A 16,326-nucleotide genomic window follows, 5' to 3' on the forward strand; every position below is an offset into this window, starting at 1 on the left:
GTGACAGAAAGAGGGTCATACAAACTGGTTTGAGAGAGATGACAAGCATCAACTCAAGCTGTGGGACTTTTAGTTGTTCATTCACTGCTTTCTGATCTGTGCCTTAACCAGGTGGCTCTAGGTGAGCCAGTGACCTGTTGCTCAAGCCAGCAACCTTTGGGCTCCTGCCAGCACCCATCGGTGAATGACTACAACCCCACACTAACACCAGGGATCCTAGGTTGAAGTCAGTGACCTCAGGGCTTGGAATCTAAGACCTGTGTCCCAAGCCAGTGTCTTTATCTACCGTGCACCTACTTGGGTAGGCGACAATGCTCCTTCTCAAAATCTTTTTGTCGTCTTTTATTTTTTCAATCTTTCACATAGGAATATTCTCTAACTTATTTTTTAACATGGAGTAACATGTCTAAAAATGCATTATGCAGAATTGATTTTATAAGAAGATGAATTTTAAAATTAAGGCATCAGTGTGACCTGGTAGGTCAGTTGGATACAGCATTCTCCTGATATACCAATGTGGTAGGTTCAATTCCTGGTCAAGGCACATTCAAGAAATCAACCAATATATAATACATAAGTGCAATAGAAAGTTTATGGCTTTTCTCACTCTCTCTCTCTCTCTAAAATTTACCAATACAATGAAGGTATCAACCCAGGCATGTGGATTTGTCAGTGCTGTATGTGTATCACTCATGATCAGTTGTGTATATTTGTCAGGTGGAAAAGTCACAGGTGGAAGTGTAAGTACTTCTTCATTTCTGACGTGGGCAACAGTGAACTGCCGTTTTCTAAAAATGCTGATTCTCACTCAGGAGTTCTGAGATGGGGCCTGTGTTTCCACACAGCTAACAAGCTCTCTTTTTATCAGTGACACCAATGTCTCCAGTCCACATGCCATACTCCTGGATAGCACAGAGAAAGAAAACAAAGAAAAATGCATATATAACTTCGAGCTAAGATTTTAAAAGGATTTCTTGTTCTCAAGGAATAGGATGCATAGCAACCACAAGTTTACTATACGTAATCTTAGAACTAGGTATTTCTTCCCTTCCTGTGAGACTGCTTTGTGAAACAAACATACAGCGAAGAAAAGACACTGCGTTTTACTTGAAAGTTAATGTACAATTTCTCAAAATAAATGTACAAACACTGGCCAGTACTCATAAGAAACCTCATAAACATCTCTAGAAGTTTCCATAAGTGATAACAAAAACTTCTTAAGAAGAAAAAATAGCTCAAACAATGTTAACATGTTATGCACACAGACATAATAGAAGAATTAGGTACAATTTGAAAGTGATAGAGCCAGACATGTGCTGGTGCAGTGGAAAAAGCATCAACCTGGAAAACTGAGGTTGCCGGTTCAAAACCCTGGGCTTCCCTAATCAAGGCACAAATTGGAGTTTATGCTTTCTGCTCCTACCCCTCTCTCTCCCTATTTATTCTTTCTTGCTCTCTCTCATCTTTAAAATGAATTAATAAAAACCTTAAATATAAAGTAAAATAAAATGATAGAAAATAAAATGAAAGGTATTGTGATTCTGTAGTTTCATGAATCACTTGTGAATGATAATCATTTTGTTTTCTTTCTCTCTGACAGAGAGAGTCAGAGAGGCAGACTGTCAGGAAAGAGAGAGGAGAAACATCAGTTCTTAGTTACGTCTCCTTAGTTGTTCATTGATTGCTTTCCCATATGTGCACTAATGAGAATGGGGGGGGAGTACAGCAGAGCGAGTGAGTGACCCCACTGCTTACCCTTTGGGGCAAGCTAGCAACCTTGGGTTCAAGCCAGAGTGCTTTGTGTTTAAGGAAGTGAGCATGGGGTCATGTCTATGATTCCATGCTAAAACTGGTGACCTCGGGGGTTTGAACCTGGGTCCTCTGTGTCACAGTCCAATGCTCTATCCACTGTGCCCCCTACTGGTCAGGTGTACTTGTTTTTCATAAACACAGTAGCAAGAACATCCATAATAACAGAAAAGAATTTAAAGCAATTCATTTTTTGTCTCTTAATTTTTTGAAAATTTTTATACACATTCGTGGAGAGCTCTGCTATGACATTGTAGGGACACAATATGCATAAGGAAATTATCTGAAAATGATCAGAAAAATAATAATTTTTGCAAATGTCCATCCACATGTATGCTCCACATTCTGAACCTTAACACTCCCTTAAAATAGCAGGATGTGCCTGACCAGGCGGTGGTGCAGTGGATGGAGTGTCGGACTGGGATGCTGAGGATCCAGGGTCGAGACCCCGAAGTCGCCAGCTTGAGCGCAGGTTCATCTGATTTGAGCAAAAAGCTCACCAGCTTGGACCCAAGGTCGCTGGCTCGAGCAAGGGGTACTTGGTCGGCTGAAGGCCCTCGGTCAAGGCACATATGAGAAAGCAATCAATGAACAACTAAAGTGTTGCAACAAAAAACTGATGATTGATGCTTCTCATCTCTCTCCGTTCCTGTCTGTCTGTCCCTATCTATCCCTCTCTCCGACACTCTCTCTGTCCCTGGAAAAAAAGGGCAGGATGTTCTCAGCAATCTAGTGAGCAAGTCTCTTCTACTTGCTCTTCTCTGTCAGAACTTATTCAGCTATTCTGACATGTTGAGGGTGCATTTCCTTAATCCTGTCCCACAGAGGTGACCCGCAGCCACGTGAAACTGAAACCTACATTCCCTTCTTACTGATTCTCGAGCTCTGACTCATCCTCATTAGGATGTTGGACAAAGTTGCCCTCCCAAGTTGATGTCACAAAGGAGATATCTGTTGTATTTGAAACTGATTACAGCCAGACCAGGCGGTGGCACAGTGGATAGAGCATCGGACTGGGATGTGGAGGCCCCAGGTTCGAGACCCCGAGGTCGCGAGCTTGAGCGTGAGCTCATCTGGTTTGAGCAAAGCTCACCAGCTTGAGCCCAAGGTCGCCGGCTTGAGCAAGGGGTTACTTGGTCTGTTGAAGGCCCGTGATCAAGGCACATATGAGAAAGCAATCAATGAACAACTAAGGAACCGCAACGAAGAATTGATGTTTCTCATCTCTCTCCCTTCCTGTCTGTCTGTCCCTATCTGTCCCTCTCTGACTCTCTCTGTGTCTCCCCCCCCCCAAAAAAAAGAAAAAGAAACTGATTACAGAGTAATGGTGGGATGAGAGATACCCCTGATCTCCCCCTTTAAAATTACATCAAATTGAACAGTTGTAACGCAGTAAAGTAACCCCATCTGAGCTCACAGTGCACGTGAAAGATCCCCACACGGAATGAACTGAGTGAATGAAACATTGAAAATGGGAGTGGAAGATATAATGCCCTCAAGGTCGGCTCTAAAGAGGAGAGAAACCAGCCTAACCAGTTTTGGGGGGGGGGGGGTTGCTGCTCTGTGGGAATGAGTAATAGCCATGCTGCCTGGGTCTTGTTTACTATGAAATGAACAGTGAAGTCCACGGTGCCTGAGCCTTCTTCAGATAGGACAGGTGGAGAGCCAGAAGAGGAAGTGCTGAACTAAGGTGGGGAGAGGGGTGAGCTGGGCTCAGGGTCCCGGCAACACTTCTCGTGGTCTGCCTATGGCCCACTCTCTACACCGAGACAAAGTGCAGCATCTCATCCTCCCAGATGCCAACTCGCTCACCTTGCGAGTAGGAAGAGTGTCAGTGGCAGACCCCACAGCTAGCTCTCCAGAGCCATTCTCTCCACTGAGAAAGAGAGCTACTCCACATCGGGTCTCCTGGTTTCTTGAGACATGGGGAGGAGGGCCCAGAGACCTCAAATCACCACTGCAAGAAACTTAAAGCCACCAAGCCATAAAGCTGGACCTGTAAACCCTCACAACATACCACACACACCAATGACTGCAGCCCTGCCTACATCATTAACAGGAAGGTCATAGGAGTTCTTCCCAAGAATCTCAGAGCCAAAATTTGCAGTACAGCAACACCTACCAGAAAAAAATAACCTCATAAACTGGAAAAAAATATTTTATTTCTTTTCCTCATTTTATTTACTTTCATTTTACTTTTTCATTTTTCTTTTTCTCATTTGAATTTTTTTATCTTTAAGTTTTATACTTTTACTATATTTATTTTTGTGATTTTTTTCCTTTTATATTTTTCCTCCTTTTCTGTGGTTTTTTATTTTACTTATCAATATATAAGTATCTAACATAATAAAGGCCATATATGAGAAACTGTCAGCCAACATCATACTAAACAGATAAAAACTGAAAGTTTTTAGACTAAAATCAGGAACAACACAAGGTTGCCCAGTGTCTTTACTCCTATACAACATAGTGCTAGAAGTTTTAGCCAGAGCATCAGTGAAGAGAAAGAAAGAAAAGGCATTCATGTTGGGAAAGAAGAAGTAACGCTATCATTTTTCCAGATGATATGATCCTGTATATAGGACATCCAACGCCCTGGCCAGTTGGGTCAGTGGTAGAGAGTTTGTCCAGCATATAGATGTCCCGGGTACAATTCCCTGTCAGTGCACACAGGAGATGTGCCCATTTGCTTCTCTACTCGACCCCCTCACTCGCCCCTCTTTGCCTCCGGCACCCATGGCTTAATTGGAGCAAGTTGGCACTAGGCACTGAATACAGCTCCATGGTCTCCACTTCAGGTGCTAAAAAATGTCTCCAATTGCAATGAAGCAAGGTCCCCTGATGGGCAGAGCATCAGCCCCTAGCTAGTGGGCTTGCCAAGTGCATCCTCGTCAGGGACATCCATGGGTCTGTCTCTGCCTCCCCTCCTTTCACTGACAAAAAAAGAAAGAAAATAAGAAAACCCCAAAAACTCCACCAAAAAATATTGAAAAATATAAGTCAATGCAATAAAATTGCAGGATAAAAAATCAGCATATGAAAGTGTATTGTTCTCATATATGCCAAAGATGAAACTCGAGAAAATGAACTGAAAAAAAAAATTCCCTTTACAGTTTTAACAACAAAAATAAATAAATAAAATACCTTGGAATAAGCAATGTAAAGTTTCTGTATGGAGAAAACTACAAAGCATTATTAAAAGGAATTGAAAGGGACACCATGAAATGGAAAATTATTCCATGTTCAAGGATTGGAGGGGTCAACATAGTAAAAATGGCCATTTTACCCAAAGCAATATACAAATTTAATGCAATCCCCATCGACATCCCCAAGTTATTTTTTAAAGAAATGAAACAAAGACTCACCATGATTCTATGTACCCTAAAAAAAAAAATTCCAGCCTGACCAGGCGGTGGTGCAGTGGATAGAGCGCCAGACTGGGATGCGGAAGACCCGGGTTCAAGACCCCGAGGTCGCCAGCTTGAGCATGGGCTCATCTGGTTTAAGCAAAAAAAAATTCACTAGCTTGGACCCAAGGTCGCTGGCTCAAGCAAGGGGTTACTTGGTCTGCTAAAGGCCCATGGTCAGGGCATGTATGAGAAAGCAGTCAATGAACAACTAAGGTGTTGCATTGTGCAACAAAAAACTAATGATTGATGCTTCTCATCTCTCCATTCCTGTCTGTCTGTCCCTGTCTATCCCTCACTCTGACTCTCTGTCTCTGTAAAAACAAACAAACAAAAAAAATAACAAAAGCAGTTCTGAGAAAAAGAAAAACCCAGAAGTATTTCAATACTTGACTTCAAATTATACTACCGTGCCATGGTAATCAAAACAGATTGTATAGGTAGAAAAATAGACCCACAGACCAATGGAAAAAAATTGTGAGCCGAAAAATATAACCACATATATACATAGGGACTAATCACCTTCACCAAAGGAGCCAAAACCACACAATGGAGAAAAGGAAGCTTTTTCAATAAATGGTGCTGGGAGAACTGAAAAGTCACATGCAATAGAATGAAACATTCCCCTCCCCTTGCATATAAAGTAATTCAAAATAGATCAAAGACCTAAATATAAGAGCTAAAACAGTAAATTACATAGAAGACAATATAGGTATTAAACTCACAGACCTTGGCCATACAGAGCAATTTATGAATATGACCCCAATGGCAAGGGAAGTAAAGGCAAAAATAAAGGAATAAGACTATCAAATTAAAAAGCTTCTATACAGCAAAAGAAACTGACAACAAAACAATATAAATAGGCAGCCAATGAAATAGATGATACTTGCAAACAACAGCTCTTATTAGGGGGTTAACATCCAAAATAAATAAAGACCTCACAAAGCTCAGAAACAAAAAAGTGAACAACCCAATTAAAAAAGAGGGAGAGGAAAAAAAAAAATAGGGAGAGGACCTGAACATACACTCCTCCTAAAAAGACATACAATTGGCCAACAGATACATGAAAAAATGCTCATCTTCACTAGCTAATTGAGAAATGCAAATCAACACTTCAATGACATTAAACCTCACACCTGTTAGATTGCCTACTGTCAACAAGCCAGGTAATAACAAGTACTGGTGACCCTGTAGAGAAAAAGGAACCCTCATTCATTCTGGATAAGAACATAAACTGTTACAGCCATTGTGGAAGAAAGTATGGAGATGCTTCAAAACATTAAGAACAGAACTACCATGACCCAGCCATCTCTCTACTGGGTATCTACACAGAAACTCAAAAATATTCATACATAAATATACATGCAGACCCAGGTCAATCGTTGCGTAAATCACAGTGACCAAGGCATGGAAACAAGCAAAATGTCCTTCAATAGAGGATAGGATAAAGATGATGTACAATGGAATACTACTGAGTCATAAGAAATGATAATAGCCTGACCAGGAAGTGGTGCAGTGGATAGAGCATCAAACTGGGACACAGAGGACCCAGGTTTGAAAACCCGAGGTTGCCGGCTTGAACACAGGCTCATCTGGTTTGAACACGGGGTCACTCGCTCTGCTGTAGCCCCGCAGTCAAGGCACGTATGAGAAAGTGGTCAATGAACAACTAATGTGCTGCAATGAAGAACTGATGCTCTCATCTCTTTCCATCCTGCCTGTCTGTCACACATACAAAGAAATAAATGATAATCTAGTATCATTTACAACAACATGGATGGACCCTGAGAACATTATGCTGAGTGAAATACGAGTATCAAACCTACAAACTGTTTACACACATAGTTGGGATGTTAAACTGAGACTCAAGGACATAGAAAATAGTTACCAGGAGGGGAAGTGGGGAGAATAATAAAGGGAGGGGTGTGGTTAGGGTATAAAGAGGAAGGACAAATATAAGGCGAGGGAAAGTAATTGAACTCCGGGTGATAGGAATACAACATAATTCATAGTTCAAATGCTGTGAGGTGTTTTACTGAAACCTATGTCCTCTTATTGATCAATGTCACCCTGTTAAATTAAATTGTCTAAATAATAATAAAAAAGTGATTAATTCATGGTAGAAATTGTTCATGCCCTCAGGGAGCCTAGATGGAGAGAAGGCACAGGAGCCTCTGGGACAATGGAGAAAATACAAAAGCTGCTGACCCTGACAATTAAGAAAAAGAGCCTGGGCCCTGGCCGGGTAGCACAGTAGGTTAGAGCACGGTCTTGAAGTGCAAAGGTTGCTGGTTTGATCCCTGCACAGGGCACACACAGGAACAGATCAGCATTCTCGCCTCTCTCTTGCTCTCTCACTGACTCTAAAATAAATAAAATAAACATTAAAAAAAAGAGAGAGAAAGATCTTGACTGCTGGCACAGTTCATAAATCATCAACCAGGGATGCTGAGGTTGCTGGTTCAAAATCAGGCCTTACACACTCAAGGCACATGAGGGAAATCCCTTCTACAAGTTGATGCTTCCCATTTCTTCCAGCTCTTTCTGTGCCTCCATTTTTCTCTCTCCAATCTAAATTCAATAAATAAAATTTTTTAAAAAGTAAATGGAAACAACCTCACTAGGGAGGAACATCAGAAGTAGAGAATTAATGGCTGAGAGTCATAAACCCACTAAATTTAGGAGGGAAAGCAAACACAGCCTCTGCCCAGGACACATCGCTTACCTGAGAAGCAGTCATTCTGTCCTGGTCTGACTCCAGCTTGCTTTCTCAGGTGACAATATGTTGAGAAGTCTGCATTTTGAGAATGTGCCGCCACAGGTCTCCACACAGCCCTCGATCCACTTCCACCTCACTCACAGACAGAAGGACCTGGAAATGCTGAAAGGGCCACACTCTCCTGTCCTTCCTCACTGGAGTCAGCCACAAATGCTCCTGCAGGGAGACCACACTGTATTATTTTCCTGTCTTCACCTGTCTGTCCTCCCTCAGACGTCCATACATTCCCACAGCAATGAGAACGGGCGCTGCTCTCCTGAACGCCCAAACCCAACACAACACCCTGTCACCTCCCCTGACCATCCCTGCTCCCCACTCTCACTAATGCATCCCGGGCACTCTCCTCTCTGGAGCACGTCTGTGCTCCCCCTGCCCCCACTCACCTTTGCCTGTGTCTCTATAAGATTCCAGGATTCCTCTTTTGCTTCTGAAACCTGTTCCCTGAGCCCACTTCTATGATACTTCTGTCAGTTATTTTTTTTTGATGTGACAGAGGGGGGTACCGATAGGTGCAGTCAGACAGTAAGGGAGAGAGATGAGAAGCATCAATTCTTCATTATGGCTCTTTGGCTGTTCATTGATTGCTTTCTCATATGTGCCTTGATGGGGCAGGGAGGGCTAGGGCAGAGTGAATAACCCCTTGCTCAAACCAGCAACCTTGGTCTTTAAGGCAGCAAACTTTGGGCTCAAGCCAGTGACCATAGGGTTATGCCTGATTCCACACTCAAGCTGGTGACCCAGAGCTCAAGCGAGTGACCTCAAGGTTTCAAATCTAGGTCCTCTGCATCCCAGTCTGCTGTTTTATCCACTGTGACATCACCTGGTCAGGATACTTTTGTGATTTCTAAATAAAATTTTTCATACAAACAACAAAAAGAGAAATCAAATACATCCAGGATCCTTCCTGCTAATCTCTGAGCTCACCCTGGAATTCTCTGGAGCAGCTCATGAAAACAACAGTGCTACCTGACCTGCGGTGACACAGTGGATAAGGTGTACACCTTGAACACTGAGGTCGCTTGTTCAAAACCCTTGGCTTGCCTGATCAGGGAACAAATGAAAGTTGAAAGTTGATGCTTCCTGCTCCTCCCTCCCTTTTCTCTCTCTCTCTCTCCCTTACTGCTCTCTAAATTGATCAAATAAAGGACTAAACAAAACAATGCTGCTCCATCCAGAGCAGCTCTCCAAGTTTGAGGGGGATGGTTCAGGTGATGGCCTTCCTTAAAAATTAAGCCATCTAATAGGACCTCAGAGGGGAATGGTTTAGCTTCAATAAGCATGCAGATCCCTTGGGGATGAGGGCTCCACTGGAAGTTGTGGTTCTGCAGGTCTGCAGTGGGGCCCAGGATATGGCATCTTTATCTAGGTCCCTGTGTTGCCTATATTTCTCCCTCAGAGCTGTTTTCAGAGGTGTGCTGGGTCTCAGACACAGCACACCTCACACTTCTGGATACTGTGAGGGTGGTTTCACCCTTTCCGTCACTAATTCAACAACTCACATGAAAAAATGGAAAAGCTGCTGAACATTTGATGAACTCAAGGCACAAGGCGCTGACTGCTAAGATCAGACATCCTTACCAAGTGTACAGTGAAATAGCCTAATACACTTTACTAAATACCAATGGCTGTTTCATCATATGATAGACATGAGAAAAGTTGCAGGGCTCAGAATTGAAACTTAACACAATATATTTAAATGGAAAACTATATGGAATCTTTCTTAATGTAACGACTTCTAGGATCAAGGATTTAAAAAGTTGAGACTGCCTCATATTTGGCAAGGAATTCTAAGCTCTGGTTATGGCCTTGGCCAGTTGGCTCAGCAGTAGAGCGTTGGCACGGTGTGTGGAAAATCTTGGGTTTGATTTCTTGTCAGAGCACACAGGCTCAGCGACCTACCTTTCTTTCTCTACCTCTCCCTCTCTCCCTTCTATCTTTTTCTTCCTCTCCTGCAGCCAGGGCTTTATTGGAGCAAGGTGGCCCCAGGCACTGAGAATGGCTCCATGGCTTCACCTCAGTGACTAAAGTAGCTCAACACTAAAATAGCTCGACTGCAGAGCAATAGCTTCAGATGGACAGAGCACCCCTAGTGGGCTTGCCAAATGGATCCCGTGGGGGGGGGGCATGCAGTATTGTCTTTCTGTCTCCCTGCTTCTCACTTAAGAGAGGAAAAATAGAACAATAAACTGTGGTTCTGAGATATCACCAATGCTTATTTTAAAAGTTAATAACTACTGCAAAAAAGCAGACAGTCAACATTAAGATTTATCTTAAAAGGTTGTTTTCTTTTTCTGAAGTGAGAAGTGGGGAGGCAGGAGAGACAGACTCTCTCATGAACCCAACCAGGATCCACCTGGTATTTCCACCAGGGGGCAATGCTCTGCCAATCTAGGGTGTCGCTCTGTTGCAACCAGAGCCATTCTAGTGCCTGAGGTGGAGGCCACGGAGCCATCCTCAGCACACAGGCCAACTTTTCTCCAACTGAGCTTTGGCTGTGGGAGGGGAAGAGAGAGAGAAAAAGGAGAGGAGAAGGGGAGGAGAAACAGATGGGTGCTTCTCTTGTGTGCCCTGGTCAGGGATTAAACCTGGGACTTTCACATGCTGGGCTAATGCTCTACTGCTGAGTCAACTACCCAGGGCCTCATTAAGTTTAAAAAAAATTTTTTTTTTATAATGAATTAAATGTGACATGTGTAATAAAAGAGGTAAATCCATTGGGCCAAAAAAAAGAAAAAAAAGAATTCTCTATTCTTCATCTCCCACTTCTGCTCACCAGGCCCCTCTCCCTGAGCGCCCTTCTCTTTGGGCCCCTCCCTCTCCTCTGGGCTTCTTCCCTTTCTTCTTCATCTCACTCCTTTCCCCGGGTACTTTTGTGACAAGGTGCCAAAAAAGTGTAAAACAGTTAGCATAACAAATGCCATTTTGTGTGCCTTCTATAATCACCACTTTTGCAATTTCTTGTATTTTTGTCAGTGCAGACTTGCAAACTGAGCTACTGAAAATCAAACTGTTAGCAACAGTCAGGAAACTCTGCAAAAGGGATTGATTGTTGTACTAACTGCAATTTCTGCTTCCATGAAATGGCTTTTTTGCACTTGCTAAAACTTCCCTAACTGAATCCTGTAACTTTTGCCTTTATAAACCCTGAAAACTGACCCCTCAGGGCTGCATTATTTGAGCCTGTGAGGTCCATGCAATCAGCCAGCCACTTTAATAAATCTCCCATTGAAATTTTCCTGTAACTCTAGTGTCTCTTTCGAACTTGCTGGTCACTTTACAACATTTTGGAGGCCCCATCGAGATCCCCGGTGCTTTGTGTCACCAGGTTAAGACACTTGGGCTGGCTGGGCTCTCTGCAATGTTGCCCAACCCCACTGGATCTCTAGAAGAGGCGTCCCCTGAGACATTCCAGTGCTGCAGTTATCCTGTTGGTCGCAGACAATGTCTTAGCAGACACCCCTGGCCCCAGCATTTGGCAAAAGTTGAGTACAGATTCTGACTTCCTGAGATGAGTAAACCAAATATCTTGCTTTACTGAATTCTGTTTTTCTGTTTGGAACTAGTTAATTAGGAACTATTGTGATGGAGGATCGGACACGATCACACTCAAGCACTAGGCTCTCCAGGGCCAAGACGTTGGCAGAGAGTTAAGTCCTGCCTTGGGCTCCTGGGACACATTTATTTGTGCTCCCATGGAAGACAATTAGTGGGGAGGTTTGTGCTCTTAGGGAAACCAATTAGTGGGGGCTCAACTGAGTACTGTTATGGGCTTCCTGAGACTCCTTTTGCTGAGATCTCATTCTTTGCTCTTATTGTTCTGTCTGAAAACCCGAGTGATGGGTATGTGGGGGGGAGGGGGGGGACTCTGGTGCCTGCACCCAAGTTTCCTATATGTGGCTCCACAGTCAATAACTATGGACTCTGAGTAGGCTCTAATAACCTGCAGTTCCCTGGTGATCCTCATATGGCTATGGTGGTATCAGACACTCTCTGATCCAAGTCAGGGCTTTATACCGACCCACCAATTGCTAAGAGGTGCCTAAGCTCTTGTGAGGGACATGGCCAGGCAAGCACCTGACAGGTTCCTCATGGAACACCTCCTTCCCTTATTTGTAGAACTGTGTCTAAAAGTCAAGTGTAAATGTAAATAATAAATTGCCTGTTCTGTACATTTTCTTTGCTCATCCGAGAAGTCTCCTGAGACATTTCCAGGTTTGTGCCATTCTCCTCAGAACTGCTAGGCCTCTTTTCTTAGATCCAAGACCTCTGTTTTCAGGGCACTCTGTCTGACTTCTCACCAGAGGAAGTTACCCTTTTCTGTTAGCTCCTTGTTTTTTGTACTTTGTCTGAAAACTCTCTGTCCTTTAGTCCTCCAAGAATTGATCCAACAGGGAACATTTGTAGCACAAACCTCGGGTCTTGATCCCTTTTGTAATCTTAGGGAACTCATTTGTGCTAATGTTGTTTGCTTGTAACAAGTGGGGATAGACAAAGTAAGAACCAAACCCCACTCAAGTATATGCTTAAGAATTTCAGAATTAGATTTTCTAATAATTAAAATGTAAAAATTGTCTAAAAAAATTGTCTAAAAATGTAAAAATGTCTAAATTGTCTGAAAACTCTTTGTAAATTAAAATGGCCAACTTTTAGAGCGGACTGGCCAAATGAAGAGACTAACCACCCCAGAGGAATTTGAACTGTCATGCCCCTGCTACAGCCCCTCCTATCTCCTCTGCTTTGGCTCCGTGAACCGCCTCATACCTGGAGCCAAACCCGAGGAGAAGACTTAGGGAATACTGCTCCTTCTAAACCCATTTTGCCTCTGAGGGAAGCCCCACCTCCTAATAAGTTGCTGCAAGAGAAGCAACCTTTCATAGTTTATGTCCTTTTCCCCCTCAAGTGACCTATAAAATTAGAAAACTCAGAATCCTCCTTTCTCAGAGAAGCCTCAAGCCCTAACAAGACTGTTAGAAACTCTACTGTACACACACCTCCCCAGATGGGATGATTGCCAGCAATTCTTAGTCACTCTGTTCACTACTAAGGCTAGAAAACAACTCAAAACTAAGGCGAAGAAAAAAGGCTGCTACATTAGGAATAAACTAAGGAGCTAAGGAAGACAACCAAGAACACCTCAACAAGGTGTTTCCAGTAGTCCAGCCTAGATAAGACTCTTAACACTACAGCGGGATGGGAAGCTTTGAACACTTTTCACCAGTTTCTGTTAGCAGAGATCAAGGCAGCTGCTAAAAGCCCATAAATCAAGCAGGGGTCGTCAAACTTTTTATAAAAACCGCCCACTTTTGCAGTGCTGGTCAACCTGGTCCCTACCGCCCCGTCCCTACCGCCCACTAGTGGGCAGTCCAGCTTTCATGGTGGGCCAATTGCAGCGCTGTTTGGTTGCGCGGTAGGGACCAGGTTGACCAGCACTGCAAAAGTGGGCAGTTTTTATAAAAACTTTGAAGACTGCCCTGGCCGGTTGGCTCAGCGGTAGAGCGTCGGCCTGGCATGCAGGGGACCCAGGTTCGATTCCCGGCCAGGGCACATAGGAGAAGCGCCCATTTGCTTCTCCACCCCCCCCCCTCCTTCCTCTCTGTCTCTCTCTTCTCCTCCCGCAGCCAAGGCTCCATTGGAGCAAAGATGGCTCGGGCGCTGGGGATGGCTCCTTGGCCTCTGCCCCAGGCGCTAGAGTGGCTCTGGTCACAGCAGAGCGACACCCCGGAGGGGCAGAGCATCGCCCCTGGTGGGCGTGCCGGGTGGATCCTGGTCGGGCGCATGCGGGAGTCTGTCTGACTGTCTCTCCCGGTTTCCAGCTTCAGAAAAATTAAAAAATAAATAAATAAAATAAAATAAAATAAAGTTTGAAGATCCCTGTTAGGGCAATTAACTTAGTCTTTATATCACAGTCAGCTCCAGACATTAAAACAAAAGTGTACTACAAAAATTAGAAAACTTCCTGGGAATAAGCCTTTAAAAGGTAGAAACATCAACTGCTAAAGAAATAAAGCTAAACATTTCACAAAGGACATTGCCCCTCCCTCACTCACATCACCCTGTTTGGCCCCTCAGATGGCTGGCTAGCCAAAGACGGGTAAGATTCCTAATGGCAGGAGCAACTTAAGACAGGCACAGTCAAAGAGGGGCCATCAGGAGAAGACTTCCAAACTAACAAAGGTAAGGCTCAAACCCTCACCCCAACAATGCAAAAGTCTGCTCCCCTAAAATAGTGGTCATCATCCACTGTCCAAGGTACCAAAAGAGGGGGGAAATTCCCTAAAAGCTCAGGAAAAACCAAGCAGCTGATGCTACTACCAAGAAGGTAGCCCTAAAACCAGTGGAGCCTTTAGAAAGTTTAGTAACTAGAAAAGGACAACTAAGTATAAGAAAAAAACAGTTTAAAATGCCAAACAAAGGACTTTTCTTTCCTAAGCCCCAGTTGAAAAAAGCATAGTGTCCAAGTGTTTAGTCTGTGCCCAAGTAAGTATTAAGCAAAATAGAGAAGTTATAAAAATAGAAAAAGAGGAATTTTCCTGGGTAAACATTTAGAAATAAATTTTACTGAGGTAAAACCACCAGCACAGGGATATAAGTACCGATTAGTTTTTACTGACACCTTTTCAGGATAAATGGAAGCTTTCCCTACTTGAGATGAGACCACAGTAACAGTTGTTAAGAAATTACTACATAAAATTATTCCCAAATTTAGCTTGCTCATTAATATTAGGTCCAATAATGGGCCTGTATTTATATCCAAGGTCTCACAGCTAGTAGGAAAGGCACTCCATATTAATTAGAAATTACATTGTGCTTACAGACCTGAGTTTAGGACAAGTCAAAAAAACAAAACAAAACACCGAACTCTGAAAAGAGTCCTGACCAAATTCATTCTAAAAACTGGTGAAAACTGGACTTACTCCCCCTAATTCTGCTAAAACCTAAATGCACCCCCTACTAGGCTGGATTCACCCCATATAAAATTGTATCAGATAGGGCAACATCCCTTCTCCCTAAGCTCCCTTAGGGACCCCCTCGGAGATGGTGCAAACAGATCCCACCAACCCTTGTAAGTTGACCCTGAGAAGGACATGCCCTGCTCCAGCCACAAACCGGAAGCTGGCTGGTCTGTGAATGCCTGAAGCCTGATTAATCTCACCTTAAGAGTAGTTATAACTAAACTTTTAAAAAGGGAAAAATCTAGGGTCGGGAAAGGTCAAAACAAGTCATCTTAAAATTTAATATATGTGCTGCTATAGGTCCTACAGGAGGCGGAGAACAACTCTACATAATAAATAAAAAATATATGTGCTTGTAGTTACCCCTGTAAAGTAACCTGTAAATATTAGCTACTTAGGGTGAAGACACCTCCAAAAGAAAATATATTTTAAAGGAAAAATTGTTATAAAAGCTAAATATTTAAAGTTCATAAAAAATTAAAAATGTATGTTACAAAGGATTTATGCAAATTGTAAAAGGTACAAAGAAAAAACAAGTTTAAAACAAAATAAGCCTCTATCATATATCCTAGTATATGTTATGCCTCAGGTTCATTTATATAGAGGAAACAGTTTTACAAAATAGGAAGGGACTAAACCTGCTGTTCCTTAAACAGGCAAGGCTTTGCGTAGCCCTCAGGGAAGCTGCTGCTTCTATGCCAACAGCTCAGGAGAAATTCAAGAAAGCTCATCACCAGTCCAGAAAAACTTAGGCAAAAATTAGAGAAAAATCCAATTAATGGTTCCCCAAAGCAGTGGTCCCCAACCCCCGGGCCACGGACTGGTACCAGTCCGCAGAGAAAGAATAAATAACTTACATTATTTCCATTTTATTTATATTGATATTTAAGTCTGAACAATGTTTTATTTTTTTAAAATGACCAGATTCCCTCTGTTACATCCGTCTAAGACTCACTCTTGACACTTGTCTGGGTCACGTGATACATTTATCCATCCCACCCTAAAGGCCAGTCTGTGAAAATATTTTCTGACATTAATCCGGTCCGTGGCCCAAAAAAGGTTGGGGGCCACTGCCCCAAAGTACTTACACTCCCCTCCCTATAGAGGAAAATAAGTCAAGGTTAGACACATAGTATAAACATCAGTGAGGAATGTGACAGGTGCCAAGAAACTAAAACTGTTAGCTTAAGCAAATGGCATTTCGTATGCCTTGGGTAATCACCACTTTACAATTTCTTGTATGTTTCAGTGCAGATTTGCAAACTGAGCTAGACCTCAAGTCCCAACTGTCAGCAATAGTCAGGAAACTCTGCAAAGGAAACTGTTGAACTAACCGCAACTTCTGCTTCTGTGAAATGGCTTTTTTGCACTTGGTAAA

The 16,326-nt window shown here is 43.0% G+C and overlaps 1 protein-coding gene and 1 pseudogene across 4 annotated transcripts in view; one reads left to right on the plus strand and one right to left on the minus strand.

The window, feature by feature from the left end:
* LOC136399334 (zinc finger protein 91-like) overlaps nt 1–16,326 on the plus strand; it is a 944,498-nt gene that overhangs the window by 215,718 nt on the left and 712,454 nt on the right. The gene's annotated exons all lie outside the window — the stretch shown is intronic.
* LOC136399322 (zinc finger protein 91-like) overlaps nt 1–16,326 on the minus strand; it is a 388,962-nt pseudogene that overhangs the window by 12,784 nt on the left and 359,852 nt on the right.

This window comes from Saccopteryx leptura, chromosome 3, assembly GCF_036850995.1.
Source record: "Saccopteryx leptura isolate mSacLep1 chromosome 3, mSacLep1_pri_phased_curated, whole genome shotgun sequence".
Taxonomy (NCBI): Eukaryota; Metazoa; Chordata; class Mammalia; order Chiroptera; family Emballonuridae; genus Saccopteryx; species Saccopteryx leptura.